The 21,383-nt window shown below is 32.0% G+C and overlaps 1 long non-coding RNA gene across 7 annotated transcripts; it reads right to left on the bottom strand.

The window, feature by feature from the left end:
- Positions 1-5,719: 5,719 nt before the first annotated feature.
- LOC120092684 lies at positions 5,720-18,986 on the bottom strand. 7 transcript variants are annotated; one of them, XR_005486123.1, is made up of 9 exons: positions 16,869-18,986; positions 16,694-16,728; positions 16,428-16,554; positions 16,106-16,161; positions 14,811-14,848; positions 14,673-14,726; positions 14,454-14,545; positions 13,663-13,703; positions 5,720-5,937 (listed from the first exon to the last, which is right to left on the bottom strand). It is a non-coding gene; the product is annotated as an uncharacterized LOC120092684 (long non-coding RNA). The 7 variants fall into 7 exon arrangements; XR_005486124.1 differs by lacking the exon at positions 14,673-14,726; XR_005486122.1 differs by lacking the exons at positions 14,673-14,726; positions 14,811-14,848 and having other exon boundaries at positions 5,721-5,937.
- Between the last annotated feature and the right edge of the window lie 2,397 nt (positions 18,987-21,383).

Here is a 21,383-nt window from a genome sequence, read left to right on the forward strand (position 1 = left end):
ATCTCTTATTTTGATATGTACTTTTTACTCGTGTTTTCAAAACTAAATCAAATGTTGAAAATTTTATTTTTATTTTTGGAATTTAGTTAATGATGTAATTTTTCTATTTAAAAATATTATAAATCATAAAAAAAGAAAATAAGTTTATTTTTCAAGAACATAAATCTAAAATTTTAAGATTGAAAAAAAAAAAAAAAAAAGCTTGAATCTCAATCAATTTCAATAAAATTATGAGTTCCGGCTAAAATCATGAATTTCGAGCAAATTTCGAATGAAAATCGTCAATTGTGAAATTTTTCGACGGAAATTTATGAATCTTAGCTAAATTAGAGTTGAGATTTATGAATTCTAACCAAATTTCAGTCGAAGAAGTTCATGAATCCCGACCAAATTCAAGCTGAATTTCACGAGTCCTAACCGAAAATCATGAATTTCGGCCATTTTCCGGCCGAATTCAAGGATTCCGGCAACGTTTTGCACAGAATGCACGAATCTCAGCTGGATTTCTATAGTTTTCTGAAACGGAAATCTAAACGCTTTTTTTTTTTATTTTTCTTTTTTCTTTCTTTTAATAAATTATATATGTAGGCTGTTTGGTAATCGTTTTATTTTTTTCGTTTTTGTTTTTGAAAATTAAGCCTAAGACATTACTTCCATCTCCGAGTTTATTTATTTTTTATCTACTTTTCACCAATGATTTAAAAACTAAGTCAAATTCTAAAAACTAAAAAAATGTAACTTTTAAAAAGTTGTCTTTTTTTAAATTGAATTAAGAATTCAACCATTGTATTCAAGAAAAATATAAATAATTGTAAGAAATGTGGATGAAATAGATTTAATTTTCAAAGACAAAAACAAAAAAATCAAATAATTATCAGACCGGGTCTTAAAATTTTATTTTTCATGATTAAAAAAGAAAAACGTTATATTAAATAATTCATATTCTCATTAAAGAAAACTTTATAAATACATATTTCAATTATATTTAGTGAGCAAGGGCATAAACGTCATTTCTCATCTAAAATTTTAGATGCTAACATCACGGAATATATTTTCAAGTGTTTAATTTAGAAAATAAGTCATTTTCAAAGAAATTGAAGTATTTGACAATTATTAAAATAGATTTTCAAAATGTATTTTAATCGATTTTTATTAAAAAGTGTTTATATAAAAATGAGTTTTTTGAAAAATATTTTTTTCCAAATTTTTCCAAACGAACCCATAATCAAGGTCTAAAAATACTATTTTGAAAAGGATTTTTCTTCAAAAAAATGAAAAAATGAAAAAAAAAAAAACTTTAGGGCTAATTTTATTACCATAACCCCAAAATATTACCTAGAGCTGATACAAATGTAACTTAGAAGTCTCATAAACCCCCTATGAGATATGGAGTTTGATAAAGTATTATGGATCAACTATTTAAGTTGTCAGCTCTTTAAAAAAATATCTGATCAATCTCTAGATTTTTTTTATTTTGTTCATCATTTTCTCCCTGTTTTCTATCAAGACTATGGGATTTTTCTTTCTTGGATTGTTTGTAATTATTATTGAGGTTTGCTTTCATGTGGGTGTTCAATTATTGATATTATCAATAATGGAATATTGGATTCATATGATTTTTTTCTTTTTCCTCTTTTGGTATTGGTATTAGTTGGCTCAAGTCTTTGTCAAATAGGTACTTGAATTTAATAAATTTATAAATTTTGAATCTTATTAATGGTAGGATCGATATGACAATTCTAGAGGAGGTGAATAGGATTTATTAAAACTAATTAAAACATTTTACTAACGTGGGCTCAATTAAGAAAATCAATATATTTTTAGCTAATAAGTAATTTAAACAAGATTTTTATACAAATGAATTCAAATTAAAGTAATCAATAAATTAAAACAGCACTCCGTTTAAATCTAATAATTAGACTCACAAATAATATAAATATCAATTAAAATAAACAAATATGAGCAATTGATTTCAATAATTAAAAATTAATTACAAAATAAATTGGGAGATAGATAAAGAAATTGACCCTATGCTTTTATAGTTGTTCAACATAATCCAGCCTATATCCACCTCCCAAGCTCCTCTTAGGTATTGACTAGAAGCAGTCATCTTTACACGGGTTAGAGTCGAACAACTACAAACTCTTTCTCCTACAGCAAGAATAAACCTGATCATTTCCACGGTTGAGGATCAAACCGTTATAATAACTCTTTTTTCGGGATCAAGAGCAACTCTTACAATAATTTGAAAAAAATTAAAGAACACATTTGACAAGCTCTCTAAAATAGGGAATTTACAAATTTGAGTTTACAACAAATCAATTATCGCAATATATAAATCTCTCATAAAATAAGATGACAAGAAGAAAATTGAAGTTCGGAGAGAGCAACAATGAAACTTTGTATTTTTGAATTGGAATGAAAATTCTATTAAATTATTGTGAAAATTTGGAAAAGACGAAAGTTTAAAAAGAGAGATGTTGAAAACAAATTCAATTTTAGCCATTAAATATTGTTAAAAGAAAGTCGAAATGGTTGAGATTAAAAAGTAGTAATGATAATTCATATTATTTTCAAAAGAAATTGTACAACCAATAGAAACTTGAACATGTGTAAATATTTTGAAATATTCTTTTATATTTAAAAAGATCCCAAAACTTAATATAATATAATAATATTTTAAAAAAATATATTTTCTTTTAAAATCCAACAAAATCCAAAGTCTATCATGTGTCACTTCTCCATTTGAGTGATTCAAATTGTATTGGGAATTATTGTTCCGAGCTCTACGTTGTGAGTGACTAAGAGCAAATTTGTTTTATGTCTAAACCAAATATGAACCTCATGTATAAAATTATTTTGACAATATAAAGACCCAAATGTAATCTAAATCAAATTTTAGTGTCTAAAAGTGTAATTTTTTTTAATACATTTTTTTTTTGTAAAAAAAGACGTTATGAAAATATATTTTTAAAATTTATTTTTTAAGAAATAATAATAAATTAATAGTATGGACTAAGTTTATGATTTATTAAAAATAATAATATAGAATAAATTTAAGATTTATTAAGAATTACAGAAGAAAAATTAAATTAGAATATTTGTGAGTAGAAAGTGGTTTATTAAGTGCGTTGCAATCTATATCTCAGGAAAGAAACTTGTCGGCCGCCATTAATTTCCCATCAATCCATTTAGCATATTTCCACAGAATAGTTGTCCACAATGACGATTCAAACAAAACGACTAAACATTAGGAAAATTGACAAAATTAGCCCCTTCAAGTGTTCATGTTGTTGCTTTGGGCTTTTAAAAAATAAAATGAGAATTACTTTTTTTAAAAAGATAAAATGAGAATTACTTTTTTCTTAACGTATATATTTGGTTTCTAAAGTTTCATTCTGGAGAGAAGGTTTTTGACATTAGAGATTAGATAATAGTAGTCGAATTTGATGTGTATTTGAGCCTAACAGATTAAAGAGGAGTGAGAAACTATTTTCTATTTTTCTAATTTTAAAATTTATTTTTAGTATTTAAAATCATAATAATGATAATATATAATTAAGCGAGAAACTTTTTAAAACCCCATCTTAAAAAATAGAACTAAATTTGTCAAATTGAAATCTTAAGGACCAAAAACAACTATTTCTAAAAAAATCGAAAACTAAAAAGGTAATTTTTTCAAAAATAAACTATTTTTTTTACCCTTTATGAAACAATACAGTTCTATCCTTTATTGTTTAAGAGGTTTTTAGGATAAAGTTATGAAATCTGAGTAGTTGTAAATTCTGAAGAGTTGTTCCGTCATAGAAGAACTCTTAGTATAAATAATAAATAAGATATAAAATTAATATTTTTTAGTAATAGACTCCGTGAACTTATTGTGTCTAGATCATATAAGAAGAGAAAATAATAACTCTTCAACTTCAATTAATTGGGCTAAGCGTCTTTATGACAAATCTTAACCTTTTATTGTGAAAATGGCAAAATGTTTTTAAAATTAGAAAAACACAAAAATGAATTTAGATATAATTAATTAATAACATGTAATAAAAATACCCCATAAGACCCACATAACCTATCTATCCAAAAAAAAAAAAAAATTACAGATTTTTAAATCATAACAAACAATTTTGTTGGTATTATATAAATATTGCAATAAAGTAGATGCTCATGTGTTCTAGAAGAATAAGTGTGTTATCCCTCAATTTGCCAAATTTACTACAAATAGTGATCATTTGTGTATTTTGTAGATATGCACATTGGAGAGAAATTCAAAGAGAAATTTCATGATTTTCTTTATTTTATTTTAGTTATATATTATATGATATTTATTTTAAATATTATATTATATTTTCTTGATATTCTTGTTCCCGTTGTGCCTCATTTTTCCCTTAATTTTACAACACGTTATTAGCACGAGCTCCTATCATTTCCCTCGCTAAAGGTAGGTCCTAAGAGTATGTCGGTTTTCCACTCTTCGTTATAATTAATAAATTCAATATTGTTTTACATACTTGATATATATTAAATTTCTAATATAAATACAATATTTTGTAATAGTGTTCCATAAAAAATAATACAAAATTACAATTTGTAGCATTTGATATTATGGTAATAATTATTATGAGTGCTTGATGTCGAAATAGACGGGGATGTCATAAAGATATGATCATTGGAAAATAATTATTCTTCCTAAAGCTTGTTGTAAATGGATGCATTTGAGGCTCCAACATTCTAAATCAATATGTTAGAGAAGACATTTTTCTACATTTTGTGTCTCGGATATGTTCCTACAGTAGCGATATCTAGAGAAATATTTTTTTTAAAGAAAAAAAGTATTTTGAACTCATCTAAGGTCTTCTCGTGGCTGGATAAAATAATGAATTATTGATTAAAAAAATCATGAATCTCAGCCAACTAGAGTAACAACATTCCCTGAAGTGAATATTATGAATTTTAATAATCGTGAATGAAAAATTACGAATCTCGACCAACTGAAACAACACCATTCTTTGAAGTGAATGTTGCGATTTTAATAATCGTGGTCATTGTTGAAGTCATGATCGCGATAGAGGAAGAAATAAGTATTCTTTACGTAGTAGTCGTTATAATCATTCAAAATTTAAGATAACCACATAAAATGATAATTATAAATGAAAAGCTCCACAAGATAAGAATTAAAGAGAAATTGAAAATTTGGAAGCTAATTTTGCCTACCAGGATAATGAAATATCTAACCCATCCAATATAACAGATTTGGATGTGGCACACTTTTTCAGATCTTCTGAAGAGAAAATTATCACAGTTGATGGCATAGCAAGTATTTCCTTTAATTTGAAAATATTTAGAATTAATGTTGTTTGTTTTGTTTATCTGTCTTTCATGTTTTTTTTTTTTTTTTTTTAAGTTAAAGCTTTTATATTTCAAATTTTGTTTATCGTATTGTAATTATCTTGTTGACCATTTTCATATGTTGAGTGACTAAAAAAATGAGGAATAAAGATATATGTATGACAGACAATGTAATCATGAATACTATACTTACAAGTAGAAAATATTTTTCCAAACTCTAAATTCTGGAAGCAAAAGGCAATACGATATCAAATTCTGCAAACCTGATTGAAGACTTTAGAAAAGCAAATATTATTTTGCATAGAAGAACATGACGATTCATGAAAACCGTGCAAAAGCGTAATCAGATCCCAATTTTAATATTTCACAAAAGCCAAATCATTCAGGGACAAAAACATTATGCATTAAATTTACACCATGATTTAATTGAAGAAAAAGAGATAAAATTAGGGTTTTCAAAAAGAATTTACCCTTGAAGTCATAAAGATCTTCATGTATCCTCCACTCCGAATTGCACAAACACGACGAACACCCAAAAAGGACAACACCAAGCGGAAACCTTTGTATTCCCTTTAGGGTAAGAATCTACAAGAGTTTGTAGGCTTTGTGATTAATTTTGGGAGAGGGACAGAGAGTTTTTTAGAGGAAACTTTTTGCAGAGAGATCAATAAGGAGAAAATAGAGCACCGTGTATACTCAAACCTTCTGTGAAGGAAGAAGAAGAAGAAATCAAAACTACCCTTACTTCCATTAATTAAATTTTAAAAAATAAATAAAACCAAATGAAAACTAATTTTAATTTATTTAAAATATAATTATATAATAACCACATTACTATATAATGTATTACATTGTATATCCTCTCTTGCCTTGAAGGCTTCTAGAAGTGAAAGTTGTCCCCACAAACCAACACGGGTCCTTTCAACATACTGTCCTCACTCATGCTTAACTTTAGAGTTCTTATGATTGAGCCACTGAAAAGAAAGGTGCACCTTGTTGGTGTAGGTAACAACTTTCAATTCTCTTAAGCCTTTCTTAACCATACTTTCATGTTCCCAGGATCCTTCTCATTCAGATGTGATATCGGTTCATTCATGTACCCCTCCTGAACTCGGGTCGTTACATATATATTATATCTAATATAACATATAATCTATAATTTATATTATATCATATATAATATAACCTATAGTTTGAAATTCTCTCATTAATCTATGGTATTTAATATAAACCAAATTCATATTAAATTTAACCTATAGTTTTTATATGAATCAAATTCATATAATTAATATTTGAAACATATACAATATCTATTTTCTCTCGTATAAAACTTTATATTATAATGTATCAAATATATTGTATTAATTATATCACATATAATTAATTTCCTCAATTAATATGAACAATTCAAATTAATAAAAAATTAATTTGATACTCAATAATCCCAGCTGAGCTACCGATGGGACCTTATGGACCTATAGATTGACGTTTCAATTATACTTAAACAATCAATTAGATTCTTTAGTTAAATTACCCAACTTAATTAAAGATTGAATTAGTCCTTAAGGGAGCAATTTCTCTACTTCCTCTAACTATAGAGAATGGGTGAATTCTTTCTTGTGTAGTTACGTTCCTAGCTCTCAATCAGACGAATCCCTAAAATAGTATGCATATTGAGTCGGCTAAACTAGCCACTCTCACCCATGAGATCGAAGGATCGCCTTCATAGGCAGGAGTTCACAACTCACTCAGGATTTAGGTCAAGCCACATATGGTCATCCATCCTGGTGAAATGTAAGCCTCTTCTATCAATGATGTTATATAGAGAGACTTTTTATTTCATAGCTCGGTCTTATACAAGCTCTTCGTATAGTACACCCTTGCTCACATGTCTTCACATGAATGATCGGAATCAGTTCATTTATTGCACTTTACAATAATTTTAACAACTACAAAATGGGTCGTATTCAAAGTGTTATCAGAATAAGGTACCCATCCTTATCCATCTACTATAGACCGTTTAGGTTATCACTTGAACATGACTCACTTATATGTATCCGTATACATGTTCGAGTTACAGAATACAATACTAAATGTCAAATAAAATGCCTTAGATTTTATTAGATAAATAAATTATTTGTACATTATAAATACAAATTATAGGATCCACGAGATTTAGGATATCAACCCCAACAATCCCCCACTTGTCCTAAAGCTAGTGGGGTGTACATCATAATAGTCAAACTGATATAAAAGTACACTAAAACAAAAAAATTGGGCATATAATACGCGCTTAGTGTAAATTCTCCCACTTGCCTTAGATTAGATGTGACATGTCTCGTAGACCTGTACTCTGCAGGTGACCCTCAAACACCTTAGACGTGAAGGCCTTCGTAAATGGATCAGCAATGTTATGCGTCGAAGCTATCTGCGTGATGATCACGTTCCCTCGACGCACAATATCCTGTATCAGATGATACTTCTGCTCTATGTGCTTCCTGCATTTGTGATTCCTAGGCTCCCTGGAATTAGTCACAACACCAGTATTATCACAATAAGGGTGATGGGTTTTGACATGTCGGAAACTACTTCCAATCAGTAAAGAACTTCCTGAGCCAAACAACCTTTTTGGCAGCTTTACAAGCTGCTACATACTCTGCCCCTATGATAGAGTCAGCAATACACCCTTACTTGGTGCTTCTTCAGACTATAATCCCTCCATTAGAAGTGAACACTGATACTAAAGTGGATTTCCTAGAATCCCTATCAGTATGAAAATTAGAGTTTGTGTATCCTTTAAGGATCAAATCCCTAGACCCATACACGAGCATGTAGTCCCTCATTCTCCAAAAATACTTAAGGATAGGGTTAACGACAGTCTAATGATCTAATCCTGAAATTGACTAATATCTACTGAATTACTGCATAACAAAGGTCAGGTCTAGTACATAACATAGCATACATCAAGTTACCAACAGTTGATAAATAGAGGATCCGTCTCATTTCCTTAACTTCTTGAGGTGTCTTAGGACACTTTTCCTTAGACAAAGCAACTTCATACTTGAAAGGTAGAAAGCCTCTCTTGGATTTTTGCATCGAATACTTGACAAGAATCTTGTCAATATATGATGCCTGCGATAAGGCCAACGTTTTGTTTTTTCGACATCTAAAAATCTAAATTCCCAGAATAAACCACGCTTCTCCCAAATATTTTATTTAGAATTTAGTCGCCAACCAATGTTTAATTTAGGTTATTTTCTTTTAAACACAAGGCTCATCAATATTTTGATCAAAGTCATAAGATTTGTTTGCAGTATCCAATCTTATATTCCAACATCGAGAAGCCTGTTTCAATTTATAAATTGATCGATTAAATTTTCAAACTTTTTGCTTTTGATCTTGAGTTATGAATCCCTCAGGTTGCTGTATATAGATATTCTCCTCAAGATTTCCATTCAAAAATGCAGTCTTTATGTCCATTTACCAAATCTCATAATCATAATACTAGACAATAGACAGGAGTATCGGATAGACTTCAACATGGCAACAGGTAAGAAAGTCTCCTAGTCGATTCCCTCAATTTGAGTATAACCCTTTGCCACAAGCCTAGACTTGAAGGTTTGCACATTCCCATTGTTAGGTTATATATCCTGAAACTCGTGGTTTGTAAACATTAAACATATTCTATTTGCAATTAAGTTGTTATCGAACATGTGAATTTCACCTTTTTAAACCTAAATTCAATCAACTAAGAACCTCTCGCTATAGCATGAATACTTGGACTTAATGTAGACACATAAAAGTGGATCAAGTTCGAGAAGTAGCCAAAACAATCTATAGTTAAGGGTAAGGATACGTACCTCATCTTAAGGACACTATGGATACATTCCACTTTGTAATTGTTATAATAGTTGTAGAGTGTTACAAATGAAGTGATCCTAAATCGTTCATGTGAAGAATATGAGTGGAGGCATCCTATGCAAGGAGTTTTCATAAGACCGAGCCACGAAACAGTCACTTTTACTTTATAACACTGTTTACTGTTAAGGTTGACTATTTCGATTCGATGACCTAATCAATCTTAATCCTAAGCTAACTATGAACTCCTGTTTATTTAGGATTATCCTTTAATCTACATATGTGAGAGTGACTCAACATATTCGATTCAATAATCCTTCCATTTTAAGGGTAAGACCGAGTAGATAGATGGGGACATAGTCTTGCAAGACAGAATTCACTCTCACTCGCTTCTAGGGTTAGTAGATAGGTTGTTCTCTTAAGTCTTGAATCCAGGTCTTGAACAAGGTGCCCCCTCTAAGGCTTGAGAGGGACTCAGTTTGTTGGTTGGACCACAAACCAATTGTTCATTAGAGAACCGATGGGACTTAAGGAGCAAGATGTAATTATAGAGGTAAAACGGTAATTTTATCCCAGTTGTTATTACAAGCAACCTGTGAATGGTCGACTTACTAATCATGGTTAAAACAAGTAGATAGAAATATATCTATAGTGGGGAGAGTGTAGCTACTGAGCTTTAGTGGAATATCTTGGTAGTTAATGGATGTTGGTTAATTAGGTTAATGAGATTAGCCGATTAATCTCGGATCGTTAGAGCTCATGATCTGTAGATCCATTAGGTCCCCTTACTAGCTTATATCGGACTAAACATTGGAACAGTATGTTGAGAGAATTTGAAATATTCAAATTCAGATTAGGAAATAATGTTTTAATTGTATAAAATATAATTCAAAACATTTAATTATCGAATTAAACAAATTGAAGTGTTAGAAATTTTTTTAATGAGATTTAAAAATTAAATACATGAATAAGAATTCATGTTTGGTATTGATGTTTTAGCACCAAAACTCAACTTTCTTTCAAAATTTCCCTCAATTCTCACACAATTTGGATCCCACAATCCATTCTATGGCTAGAGAATAGCGAAAAAGACTCTAGCAGTGGTCCACGAACCGTTCGTGATCATAATTTAAGGAGACATTGCTGGATTTTAGAGTTCTTCAAAGGTTGTGCTCTAAAAACCTAATCTCTATGTTTATGAACATCCATGCATGAAATCTAAAATTGATGAAATCATAGTGCTTAACATTTGTTTTGCTTTCACATTTTAATAGTTAATACCAATAATTGGTATCGGAGCATGATTTAAGCACTCAATTTATGTTAATTTTAGCTTTGTTGGTGTGTTTCATTAAAAGAATGCAATGGTTGTTGAAATAGATATATTATAGTTTTGGCATGTAGATTTATCTTCAATCGAGTTGCAATTGTTGTAATTGGCTCCTTTTTTATGGGCCTTAATTTGTGATGAAGGGTTTGTAAATATGTTAAAGTCATTAGAGTTGAAATTAGGCTGTAATTGAATAAGTTTTGGGGCTTGCACAGCAAAAAGAAGAAGCTGGTTTTCCTTATGTCAAGAGGTGTCGCAATGCTGTTCTTCAAATTTCATCCAAATTCATGGGAGTGTTGCGACGCTCTTCAACAGCATTATGACGCTATTCTTCGTCCAATCGAGAAGCATACGCGTACAAGGATTCGGTTCGGCTAAACCGGTTCAACCATTTCCATTTCGGTTCAGTCGGTTTTAAGCCTTGGTGGTTCATTTCGCTCTATTTGCATCCCTGAAGGTCCGGTTCAAGTGTTTTTCAGCTGGTTCGGACTGATTCAAATGGTTCAAGAGCAGTTCAGAGCAAGTTGAATTATTATTGTAATAATTTAGGTGTTTGCTTGATTAGGATGTCAAAACTGGTCCATTTCAGTGTGTGTTTAATTATGCATTGTGAATGTGTATATTAATTAAATTAATTTGCGTATGCATAAAGTATGTCATGTAAATTTTAAATCTCATCATAGGAAAGTATGTTACATGCATTGAAAGTATGTTATAAATGTTATAATGTATAGTATGCATGTTTAGGGTTTCATGAGATTTAGTATAAAATATTATATTAAATTATGGAATGCTATGTATGTTATAGATTTGTCTAAGTTATAAATGTTATAAAAATAATTAGACATTTAAAATCTATAACAAAGATAAATGCATGCTCACCTAGGGTTGACAAATAAAAATTTGTTTTAATAGTTAAAATAGGTCGTTATCTTGTAAAACTTCACTTACAAACTCACCCGGCAAGATCCTATCTAAGACTGAAGTTACTTAAGTTGACAGTTTACAAAACACCTGCTACCTGGGATCAAGCCAGTTCTTGAGTCTTGTTAATCCGGTTTTTGAGTATGCATGAGCGATGTGAGGTAATAAATGGTTTATCACTTAGATATCGTAGGTTAAATCCAATATAAAAGTTATGCTCGGATAAACACCTAGACTTAGGTTGTTTTAATTAGCTGAAATACACCTAAATAAAAGTACCTAAACCGTCTAGAACACTTCAATGGAAAATTAATGATATATATGATATATTATTCTTAACTTTCACGTCCCTAAGAGTTCACACCGTGAGATTCCTACTTGACTTTGTGTTGTTTTTTAGGTGACAGCTCCATTTAGAAAGTGGTTTGCATGGGTCAATAACAAAGTGAATAGGGGAAGTTGTTCATAGTAAGTGAGAGAAGGAAGTGTGTCAATACATCCTACGGTCTCTTCCATTAGGTTGCACCGTTAAATTCCATGTTCCGTCGTCATGTCATTTTAGCATAACCACCCATTTAGAGGGTTGTGGCTTGGGGATCGGAACATGGAAAATTCTAGAAATGGATAGGATCTTTTAATTTCGTCTTCAGCATTGTCTGCCCAACGGTAGTTTATTGATACCGTTCTTTGAGATTTGAAAATGGAGGGTTACACTTACAAGAATTATTAAGTGTTAATAAGTTCTTGACCAAAACACGATAACTAAATTCTATAAGAATAAGAGTTATTCTAGTATTAGTATTTAGTCAAAAATGTCTTGGTTCTGTGAAGGAGTAATTGACTACTCTTCAGTAGCTGTTATTCTGACTCATCATCAGATATGATAGCTAAGGTTTCTGTTAAACTCATATAACGTATAGGCGGGTTTGCAACCCTCCTACTACGTCGAGGCTCTCTCAACGGTTGAGGTGGATGTGACTTACTAGAGGAACCAACATCAACAACTCTTGTCAATGTATTTGGCTCTTCAACAACTCTTGTTGAAAGTTCAGTAGTTTCAGTGGAAAGTTCAGTTAACACTATCCTACTGCATGGTTATGTTCCCTAATATGGTTCTCTTTTGAAAATGTAATGATTGTCGACACAAACATTTTATTATCTTTAGGATCTTAGAAGTTACCATTTCTAGTTCCTTTGGGGTAATCTACAAATATGTATAGTTTTGAAGCATATTCCAATTTCTTAAGATTAGTCTTAAGCACATGTATTAGGCAACCCAAGATCCTGAAATAGCACAAATTACCTTTATGACCATTTCATAACTCAAAAGGTTTTCCAGTAACACTTTTGGATGAAACACAGTTCAAAATATAAGTTGCAGTCTATACTGCAAACCCAAATCGAGTCAGGTAAGGAAGCGTAACTCATCATTGATCGAACCATATCCAACAAGATTCGATTTCTCCTTTCTGATATACCATTTTTCTAAGGTGTATTAGGTGCTGAGAGTTGACATACAATTCCATGTTCTATCAAATAGTCTTGGAATTTCAAATCCATATACTCTCCACCTCGACAAGATCAAAATGTTTTGATCGTTTTACTTAATGCATTTTCAATTTTAGCCTTGTACTCCTTGAATTTTTCAAGAGCTTCAGACTTATATTGTATTAAATAAATGTACCCATACCTTGAATAATTATCAGTGAAGGTGATAAAATATTCAAACTCTCCTCTTGCTTAACATTCATAGGACCACCGAGGTCCGAATATACAAGTTCTAAGGGCTTTTTAGCTCTGTAACCTTTTCCAGTAAAAGATCTCTTAGTCATTTTGTCTTCAAGGCATGACTCACATATTGGTAGAAAATTTTTTTCTAACTCACTTAGAAGTCCCTTCTTAACCATTCTCTAAATCCCATTGAGATTTATGTCTTTTATTTTGAGTTACCACATTTTTAAACAGTTCAATATTTAGGAGGGCCTTTGTTCATAACATCCAGGTAGATTTTGACATCAAATACCCATGGAAAATAATTACTACCATTAATATCAAGGACGAAAAATTCTAATTTTGTGAGATTTGTCATGACAGCACTATCATAAAATATTTTATTTATATTAGAAATTTAATAGATATTAAATATGCAAAATAACATCAAATTTATTATTATAACGAAGAGGGAAAAATCGACATACCTTTAGGACCTACCTTTAGTGGGGAAACAATAGGACTCGTGCTGATAACGTGTTATGAATTTGAGGAGCACAACGACGCACAGCGAGAACATAAATATGAAGAAAATATAATATAATAATAAAATAAATAAATATTAAAATAAATTAAACATAATATATAAATTAATAAAATAAAACAAATAACAAAATATAAAATAAGAAATTTCTCTAAATTCTCCACTTTCTCCGATTTTTATGGACTTTAACTGTGTCTTTCAAAACCTACCAAATGCCACTATTTATAGACAATTTGGCAAGTAGGAGATGGATTAGGACACTAATAATGTATAATCTTGAGACACTTGGACAATACCATTTTTGAAATGCTATCGTAACTCATGTTATTGAAATTCATCGAGTTTCTATAGCATTTTTTCGCCGCTATAAAAATTAGAAATTAAAAAATTACAACTTTTTCAAAAGATTGGAAAAACAAAATAGTCACTTTGCAAATGCAAAAACAAAAACAAAAATGGAAAGGCAAAGGTCAATGAAAAGAAAAACTCTTTTAGCATAATCACATTCTACAAAATAGACAAACAATTAATTATAAAACCAATGCTAAAATCTAATAAAGAGCCCAGCAACAAAATCTATATGAAAAATTATAATTATGTTAAACATGTGAAACTCCTTGTATCCTACGAGGATGAGTTTAAACTCCTTGAACCAAAATTTAGTAAGACCAAAACCAATTTTAATAATTCCTACTTGTTATTCAATATATGAGTGAATAGAATGTCAAGACTTACAAGGATGAGTGTGCATATGGGTGAAAACAATTTTCCCTCAAAGCTCCTTGACTGCTTATGGACTCCAGTATAAGACATTTGAAACCATTGTGCTAAAAAGAAAATAGCAACATGAGGAAATAAATATCTTAGCCATGAAGAAAACTAAATAGGTAAGTGAAAGTTAAGATGGAAAACAAGTATAATTGGAGGCACTTGCTCATAGAAAACTATGCACACCTCAAATTATCCATATTTGTAATAATGTTGTTTGAATGCTAGCAAGCAGATTGTCTAGAAAAAAAAAATTTGGCTTCAAGTTTCGAGTCAAATGACCAATTTTTAAATTGTGTGAAAAAAAAAATAAAGGAAAAGTACCTAATTACTTTGATATTCACCTCAGACCATCCAACTTGCTTGATAGTGCTTACAAGGAACAAAAAAGAACCCAACACATTTAGAGTTATGATAAAATCGTCACATAGTAACATCACACAGCCACCCAACATTTTTTACAAATCCATGATAAGCAATATTTTAGCTTCAATTCCCTTGATAATGATTCATGGAAACCTGAAGTTCTATTAGGAGCATCATTAGCTTATAAAAGTGGAAAGAATTTATCTCCAAGTTGGAAGGTATCACTACAAGAATTATGGGCTAGGCCTTTAATATCGGTTGACAACTGACATTAAAGATAGTGTTATTAAAACTCTTTAATGTCAGTTGTCTTTAACGTCAGTTTTAAACCGACATTAAAGAGGGTGTACAATGTCGGTTTAAAGCTGACATTAAAGACAACCGACATTAAAGAACTTTAATAATACTATCTTTAATGTTGGTTGTCAACCGACATTAAAGCCCTTTAATGTCGGTTTTAAACCGACATTGAAGTCCAGAATCCATGTCTGTTTTTTTTCGATTATTGCCCCCTTTTTTTAAAATTCCGTTGTCGAATCCATTTTAAATGTCGGTCAAAAAGTTAAAAACGACATTATATGTTTCGTGTTGGGTCAAAAAATGTCCATCATTGTTATTTATTAAAAAATTATTCATTGTAATGCGTGTTTGTTATATTCTGCATGGCAAGGCAACAATATTTGTTTTCCACCTATGAATTTACTGAACTCAAACCTAAAATATAACAATAGACAGAACAATACACTTTACCACAAAACTAAATACAAAGTTACTTGCAATGAAGCACACTTCTATAATAATTTATCCATAAATAAGAATTAATATTTTCAATCCATTCTATAAGTACTCATCAAATATGAAATAAACACACTAATCAACATGTGTATATCGATAACACACTTTCATAGAACAATAATTATAATTATCAACCATCTCTATAATATTAATAATCATTTCTCTCATTCACAAATATCAATTAGTACTTCCATGAATACTTACACCAAATACCCATAAACAAAAAAATTATACATAATTAAATCTTCCAATAAACAGATCATGGTTAGATAACAATTCATCTATCCACAAACCAACAATTAGTACTTCGGATTCATTCTAAACTTGCATATTTTACTCAAAATTCGTCAAGATTCATTCTAAGCTAGTATTTACATTCTATTGAGACAAAAAAAAAAAAAAAAAAAAAAAAAAAAAAAAAAAGTCCATCCTTACACAAATCAGCCAACAAAACTTACCCATTGTGTTCGAATTACGTCATCTCTCTTTAGGTATATGCATTTTTTGTATTGAACTACAAAAGGAAAAAAAAAATGATAAACTCAACATAAGTTTACATCATTTATTAAATTAAAGCTAGTATATAAAAAATAAATAATTTATGTACGAGGCTAGTAATGGGAGTAGTAGGATTATGCACTATTTCATGTATATACTTTTGCACATAGTACCAGCATCCTACATAATCTAATTGATGGGGGCATTGCATATGAAGAAGTTGAAAACAATTATTCTTATGTTTCAATGAACATAAATTGTTAAAACTAAATGCAAATTTACCTTTATAGGTTTCCATTTTGAAGAAAACAAATGGTGTTGGAGATCGTGCTTGAAGATTGATTACAACCAATATCTAATGATAACTATAATAAGCAATAGATTTGATCCATATCCAAAGAAGGACTTCCTACAAGCATTGAAAAATGGGCAAATAAGATATAGATGAACTTCAGCTTAGTATTCTCATTACAAGATATAACAATCCCGATATCTTTTGATAGATTATATAAGTTGAATGCAAGGGATCAAAGAGAAGGGTTACTTACCTTCTTCATTGGATTTTATGATTAAGCTTTCACATCTGTACAATAATTAAAAATAAGAAATTCAGGCAGACTTCTTCAAAATATTCATAACACCCTAAATTCATACAAGTTGGAAAGTCACATTTCATTAAAGGAGAAAAAATGTCTAGGAGAATGATGGTTGCAAAGTTCTAACCTTCGATGCCTCGAAAAGCCAAAGTCACAAAGTATGTGTGCAACCTATTAAAAAAAAACTTTTCTTAAATGCACATTCCCTAAGAAGATGAAGCTATAGTAAAAAAAAATCACAGGCTAATATTGATCAATATTGAACTCCATCATTACTTCAGATCAATTCTTTCAAGGCAAAATTAAATTGATTTGAAGATTTATATATACCCATGGAACCTCCTTTGGAAACCTACAAAATCAAGCACTTCATCTAAAAACAAACACAAAAAAAATCCCATATTAAGTTGCAAGAAAGGATGTAAACAACAAAGAAAATACTTCCAATAATGTTCAAACAACAATATGAATTAAATTCATAAGATTAATGATGCTAATAAAGAAAGTACGTGCTGGACATTTATCATCAATAATTTTTAAACCTGCAGTATCCCAATGACATTAGTGCAATCTAGAGGGAAAATGTAGTATAAGCTAGAAATTTTACGCAACAATTCATTGGGATACTGCATTGGAACAAGGTGTTTTGTCATATCAACTGCAAAAGAAGCAACGCACGAAATCACCAACATGGAAACTAATCCAAACTCCAAGTACACAAGTAAGCTTAAGCCAGATATCACGAATCGGAAGAGTTCATTTACGATCAATCAACATGAATAGAAGTACAAGAAAAATGTCAAACAAAACAAGTTAGTTGTCAACTTTTCAATACCAATTCCAGACAAATGAAAGAAGACCTCGAAGGACATACCACCATTTGCTCCCACTCCCACTCCAACTCAAAACATCAACAAAGATACACCATCACTGGTCAATGCCACACTAAAAAGCTTCAGTTTCCATCACATAATTAAATTGATAATCCAATTAGACTCCTGAAATAATGATTAACTAGAACCAATTCTTGTAGTTAGATTGTATGGAATTCATATTTTGAAATATGAAATCAAACATTAAATTGATTTTAGATGTTAAATCCACATTTTAAAATGATTTTAAACATGACATGATTTTAACTCCATCAAAATCACTCCAAGCATACCTTACAGTCAGAAAATTAGTGATCATTCAATGAAATACTTACTAGTCTTTCAGCAATCTAGATCAACCAATTATCGAATTTAATATCAATTTAGACAAATTAACACAAAACTGTAGCTAAATATGACTAACCTTAACGGGGCAAGGAACAAGGCCACGTAGAATCGAGAGATGGGAATTGATTCTTCCTAAACGCCGCAAGGGCTTTTTCCTCCGAACCCCTTTTCTTCGACGCCTGAGTTGGTGCTTTCACAAGCTCTCCCTTCTCTCCATTCAACACTAAAGACTCAGATAATATTGACCCACCACGCACAAATCCACGATTAAACTTCTCTAAACTATGTAAAAATGGATCGTTTGAAGTAGACACATCGTATGAGTAGGCCATAGATTGCAAACCCAAAAAACCCAAAAAAGGAATTAGTAATCGGAAATTATTTACGAACCGAACGTTGAAGATAGTAATCCCGGAGGCCAGTTCGTCGGAGCAAACCAAAAAGAGAGCTTATGGAGAGTGAAGCTTCGTTGTACACAGACTCTGTTGCTGAAAATCTTGCTGGTACTGTTGTGGCAATACTGATGACTTTGGTTTTTGACATACCTTCCATAACGATTTATGCAAATAGATAGTTACACATGAAGAATCAGAGAGAGAACATCCACATTTTCTTCTTGATCGTCTTGAATTTAAGCATTTCCAAGTATGGAAGTGAAATCAGGATTGTTTTTCTGGGAATTGAGTGCTGGGAATTCGGAAAGAACTTGAAAATGTAAGAATTCAGATGGGTTTTCAAATCAATTAACGGATGAGATTGAACAAAGGGAAAATGATCAATTGGAATATGGAATGAACAAAGGGAAAACAATGACCCAAATCTATAGATCGAACCATTGGAATAACACCCACGACGACGACCAAACACCGGAAGAATGCCCACAACGATGACCAACCACCAGAAGAACACCCACAAAGATAGAGATCCAAGCAATGTCAGTGACGATGACGATCGAAAGTGATTCGCACGGTCAAGCTAAGAAGAAGAGAGGGTTTGTTAAGAGAGAAGTAAAAGGAGAGAGAAGATTTGATATGAAATGAAAAAGATGCAAAGTAAAATAAAAGTAAATGTAGGCCTTTAATGTCGGTTTTAAACCGACATTGAAGATGACTGACATTGTAGCCCATCTTCAATGTTGGTTTAAAACTGACATTAAAGATCCATTTTTTTAAACCAACATTATACATTCGATTTCACTTTTTTCAATCGACATTAAAGCCCAAAATTCTTGTAGTGTATTCACAAAGATCTCTTGACAAACAGATGGTGTGCAAATTAATCAATGAATGGAACATTGTAGAACATAACACATTAATGAAAGAATAAAGTAATCTAGGCTCACCCAGTTAAACGACAGAATAGGGAAGGAGAAGAAGAGGAAATGACAGATTCTGATATGAAATTTCCTTCTATTTTCTTACTCTTTTTGTATATATTTTCTTATATTACATTGTATGGAGAGGCTCCCTTATATACACTAAATGAGTGAATAAGGACAAAGAATAAAGGAATCTTGGTAGAGAAAAATAATGGTAGGCCGTTATAACAAATTTGATATTGAGGAAGAAGAGCCACGGTGGCAGGAGGGTCCATATCAGCATCATTGTGGCGCCTCATCAGCTGCTGATTGTTTTTAACGTTCATTCTCAACATCCCCCTCAAGCGAGAGGGTAAAGCGTTTAACCCAAGCTTGCTTCGTAAGTACGTGAAACGATTTGAGGGAGAGATTTTGTTAGACAGTCGGCAAGCTGTTCATTGGAAGGAACATATCTTACGTCTAAGCAACCTCGAAGAACCTGATCTCTAACAAAGTGCACATCAATTTCAATGTGCTTTGTTCGAGCATGAAATACTGGATTAGTGGCTAGGGCGTCGGCACCCATGTTGTCACACCATAATATAGGTACACCAGATGGGGAGAAGGCAATTTCAGAGAGTAAATTGTGTTTCCATGTGATTTCAGCTGCAGCGCGAGCAAGAGCTCGGTATTCGAATTCAGTGCTCGATCGAGCAATGGCCATTTGCTTTTTGGATGACCAGGAGATGAGGGTGGAGCCAAGATAGCGGCAGTAAGCAGCTGTTGATTTTTTATCATCAAGATTGGAGGCCCAGTCAGCGTCTGAGAATGCAGTGATGGTGAGGCTGTGATTGAGTTGTATAGTGAGGCCATGATGTAAGGTGCCTGTGAGATAGCAAAGTACTCATATGACTGCAGATCAATGGAAATCCGTAGAGGCTTTGAGGAATTGTCTAAGCTTATTAACGATAAAGGAAATGTCAGGTTTGGTGTTTGTGAGGTACTGAAGAGCACTGACCGTGCTTCTGTAGGTAAAAGGTCAAGTAAGGGGTTGCCACTGTTTAATGAGAGTAGGGCACCTGAGATAGTTGAGGTCGGGCATGGTTTCAAATTTTGGAGGTTGAGTTTTGATAAGAGGTCAACAATATATTAAGATTGATTGAGGTGAAGGCCGGAAGGTAGATAGATTATTTGAATTCCAAGGAAGTAGTCAAGTCGACCGAGGTCTTTAAGGGAGAATTTGGAATTCAGAGTGAAGATAAGGTGAGTTATTTGAACTGTGTCACTACCGATGATGATGAGGTCATCAACATACATAAGCAGGATAGTGACCGTTGTGGTAATGCGAAGGTAATAGAGAGAAGTATCAAGAGTGCTTACTTGGAAGCCAGACATGAAAGTTTTCAGTTCATCATTCCACGCCCTTGGGGCTTGCTTGAGGTCATATATTGCTCAATTGAGCTTGCAAACATGATGTGGTAAGGACATATTTTTGAACCCTGGGGGTTGGGTCATGTATACGGTCTCTTTCAATGTGCTATTTAAAAATGCGTTGTTAAAGTCAATCTTTCGGAGTGTCCATTGTTTGATACTTCTAGAAAGAGAACAATTCGAACTGCGGATGCCTTGACAATTGGACTGAAGGTGTTGAAGTAATCAAGGCCAGGGTGTTGATGGAAGCCTTTAGCAACAAGGTGGGCTTTGTGCCGTTGAATCGACCCATCTGTATTTTGTTTAAGTATGAAAACCCACTTACAACCAATGACATTCTGATGAGGGTTGGACGGAACCAGAGTCCAGGTTCCGGTGTGATGCAGAGCTTCAAGTTCGACCACCATGGCTGAGCGCCACTGAGGAATAGCTAGGGCTCGGGGGACAGTCATGGATTCGATTAGGGAGGAGTCTGGGGATACAGATGCAGTCCAAGCTTTAGGTCGGAAGATGCCAGACTTGCCTGAGTGATCATAAGATGATCACTTGTTACTGGTCTAGAAGTTGATTGCAATGGAGGTCGGGGTGAAGAAGATGGAGAAATTGACTGAGTAGATAATGGGTTTTGACTTATTGACGGGGGTAAATCAGAAGAAGGGAGAAGTGGAGAGAGGGAAGACGGGGGTAGAGAGCG

This window comes from Benincasa hispida, chromosome 12, assembly GCF_009727055.1.
Source record: "Benincasa hispida cultivar B227 chromosome 12, ASM972705v1, whole genome shotgun sequence".
In the NCBI taxonomy this organism is placed as follows: Eukaryota; Viridiplantae; Streptophyta; class Magnoliopsida; order Cucurbitales; family Cucurbitaceae; genus Benincasa; species Benincasa hispida.